The 3,753-nt window shown below is 31.6% G+C and overlaps 1 pseudogene; it reads left to right on the forward strand.

Annotated features, from left to right (window-relative positions):
• The first annotated feature begins 1,265 nt into the window (after positions 1-1,265).
• LOC107854625 lies at positions 1,266-3,379 on the forward strand (annotated as a pseudogene).
• Positions 3,380-3,753: the final 374 nt, after the last annotated feature.

Here is a 3,753-nt window from a genome sequence, read left to right on the forward strand (position 1 = left end):
AGTCAATAGAGAATTTCCTTTCCACGCACAGCACAAATTCGTTTATTTCGGAACTTTTTATCTAAATCAAAGACTTTTAATGAAGAGCAAAAAGTTCAAACAATATACTTCATACTTTTAATATATTGTAGATGCAGCTAGATGTAGATTATAGATATAGATTATACAGATATAGATAGATGGAAAAAATTAACTTAAAAGTAATATCAGCCTTTAAATTTAAATTATTATTTTTTTTTGGTTTAAATCACCCGATGTCCGATATTCGCTTTTTAGGAGTCCGACTATATTCGAATTCGCCCTGTATCGAGCCCATTTGGGGGGGGGGGGGGGGGAACTCCCAACAGAGTGTTTGTCCCTACCCCTCGACCCCTGGGTAGGTTGGGGCAGCTCCTTTCCGCTGCGCCACCACTGATGTTGGTCTTTAAATTTAAATTATTTCATGTCATTTGGTACTAAACACGCTTATCATACGCTAACAAAATTTTCATATTCCAATGAGGATCTTATGCCATCATCGAAATATAATTTGTTCCCACATTATTGGTGGGACAGCTATTACATATCCATAAGTAACATGGAACACAATAATTAATCGATTAAAATATAATCATTGTCCTTTCTGTTAAGTAAACTACGTATTCGTAAAGAGTGAAAATTTAAGGCAAAAATTTAATCATTGTCCTTTTCAGTCAATAAACTACGTATTCATAAGAGTTGAAATGCAAAAGTTATTGGAAAAATTGCATCTCTCATATAAACTGGGAAATTGACAAAAGTTCCTAATATTTGATGGTAGATTTAAAATAGTTAAGTAATGCTTTGAACACTTCTAATATCCATCAAATATTTAACGAAATATGTTTGTTAGATTTGACAGAAGTGTGAAAGATTTAATAAAAAAGAACTAAAAAAATTTCATCAAATCCTAGAAATTATAGCACAGAAAGTTATACAGGACACTAAAAAATATACCAAAATATAGCAGCAGTAGCAATGGAAAAGCTACACCAACTCTAGAAAGAGATCAAAAATAGTTGAAACTGAAAACAAATACCTTCAAATGTGAGTTTGCATTATTTATTTATTTTCAGTTCAGATCAAATCTAACGAAAAGAGTTTGTTAAATATTTAACTAGGACTTGATAAATTTAACGGAACAAAACTATTCAAAGCATATTCTAAACGCTATTTTGAACTTATTCTCAAACATAAGCATAAGAGGTCATTTTTCTCATTTCTTGCCAAATCAAAAGGCCTATAGAAGACATATGCTACAACACTAATTTGCAGATCCTATCAAGCCAAATATCCCTCCCAAAATATGCAGTTCTTCAACTTCTTTTCAATTTTCCTTTTTGTGTCTTTCTTCATTTTGTTAATAAAATGGAAGAATTCCAATAGCAAAACCAAAAGATTACCTCCGGGTCCATGGAAATTACCTTTACTTGGAAGCAATTTTCATTTTCTTGGTGGACTTACACATCGTGTTCTTAGAGATTTAGCCAAAAAATATGGTCCAATTATACATCTTCAACTAGGTGAAGTTTCTCTAGTTGTTGTTACTTCTCCTGACATGGCCAAACAAGTACTAAAAACTCATGACATCGCTTTTGCATCTAGGCCCGTGCTTGTAGCTGCCAAGATTGTTTGTTATAATGGGAGTGATATTGCCTTTTCCCCCTATGGCTATTATTGGAGACAAATGCGAAAAATTTGTATCTTGAAATTGCTTAGTGTCAAAAATGTCAAGTCATTCACATCTATTAGACAGGATGAATTTTAATCTATTCGATCATCTTCGGTGAGCTTGTTAATGTAACAAAAAAGATTTTTCAATTCACTTCTTCTATGACAGGTCAGAATTTGGGAAAGTATTCAAAGAGCAAGACGAACTTATTCTACTGGTCAAAAAATTGTCACGCTTAATGGAAGGGTTTGATGTGACTGATATATTTCCATCATTGAAATTACTTCATGTTTTATGTGGAATGAAGGGTAGAATTATGGATGTACACCATGAATTAGATGCCATTTTCGAAAACATTATCAATGAGAACAAGAACAATGGTGAATTAGAAGGTGAAGGTTTTGTTGCCGCACTGGTAAGACTAATGAAAGAAGGAGGCCTTCAATTTCCAATCACCAATGACAACATCAAAGCTATTATTTTAGTAAGTGTTATATACCCTTCCACTTCTTCTCCTCCTCATTCTAATTGTTATTATTCTGTGCCTCCCCAACTTAGCATTTCTATAATAATTTAAATAATAGAATACACCATGATAAAAGAGAATTGGCGTTGGAAAAAGTTCCTTCCAGGTAGAACAAAGGTAGCAGCACAAGTCTAATACAAGTAGATTGTTTTAATATTTCAGTAGAAATTAGTCAAAAAGTTTGAACAAATATTATAGCACGAGAGAATGTTTTAATATTGTAATTTGTTCATGAATGTAAGGACATATTTTCTGCGGGAACAGAAACCTCATCAGCAACAATTGATTGGATCATGGTGGAAATGATGAGGAACCCAAATATGCTCTCCAAAGCTCAAACAGAGGTAAGAAACACCTTTAGAGGAAAAGAATCTTTTGATGAAAATGATGTCGAAGAATTTAAATACCTAAAATTGGTTATCAAAGAAAGTTTCAGACTCCATCCTCCATTTCCGCTTTTGCTCCCAAGAGAATGTAGGGAAGAAACAGACATAAACGGCTACACTATTCCTCGGAAAACAAAAGTTATGGTCAATGCATGGGCTATTGGAAGAGATTCAAAATATTGGAATGATGCAGAAAGCTTTAAACATGAAAGATTTGAGCACAACTCTATGGATTTTATTGATAATAATTTTGAATATCTTCCCTTTGGTAGCGGAAGGAGGATGTGTCCCGGGATATCATTTGGTTTAGCAAATATTTGTTTTCCACTAACTCAATTGTTGTATCACTTTGATTGGAAACTTCCTAATCGAATTAGTCCAAACAATTTGGACTTGACTGAGTCTATTGGAGCCTCTTGTGCTAGAAAGAATAACCTATACTTGATCATGGTTCCTTATCAACCTTGTCAAGAGTGATGCCATGGAATTAAACTTTTTTCTTAATAAAGAACTTTGCTGTTGAATTTCATTGGCAACCCCACCTACTTTCTTCTTCAATTGTACCATTCCTGTTTGTATCTTATCATATTGGATGATAGTGTCATTAGGAGATGTGGCAATTTCAGCCCATATTTGTGAAAGGAGACCATTTAACCTATATTTATTGAGTTGGATCACTGATCACTCATATTTTAAATAGATAAATATGAAGATCAAGTCATTTTGAAAGGTCATACAAATATGTATAAAATAAATAAAATATAGGTATCCATTTAAACATAGAGATCACCCATCTATACTTAAAATTTTAGTTTTTTTTCTTTTTTTTTAATCTTTTCTTTTTTCTTTAATATAATTATTTTCTTTTTCATTTTTCTTTTTTTCCTTTTTACGTTTTACTCGTTTCTTATATTTTCTTTTTTTCTTTCCTTTTTTCTTTCTCGCCTTTTTCATCTATTTTTTTTTTCTTTTTTTGTTTTTATTTCTATTTTCTTTGCATTTTTTTAATTTTCTTTTTCCCCTTTTTCATTCTTGTTTCGTCATTTTTGTCATTTTTTTTTTTGTATTTTTTCTCATCTTTTTTGTTGTCATTGTATTTTATATTTTATATATTTTATATACTTTATATTTATTTGTATCATACTATATAT

This window comes from Capsicum annuum, chromosome 1 (assembly GCF_002878395.1).
Source record: "Capsicum annuum cultivar UCD-10X-F1 chromosome 1, UCD10Xv1.1, whole genome shotgun sequence".
Taxonomy (NCBI): domain Eukaryota; kingdom Viridiplantae; phylum Streptophyta; class Magnoliopsida; order Solanales; family Solanaceae; genus Capsicum; species Capsicum annuum.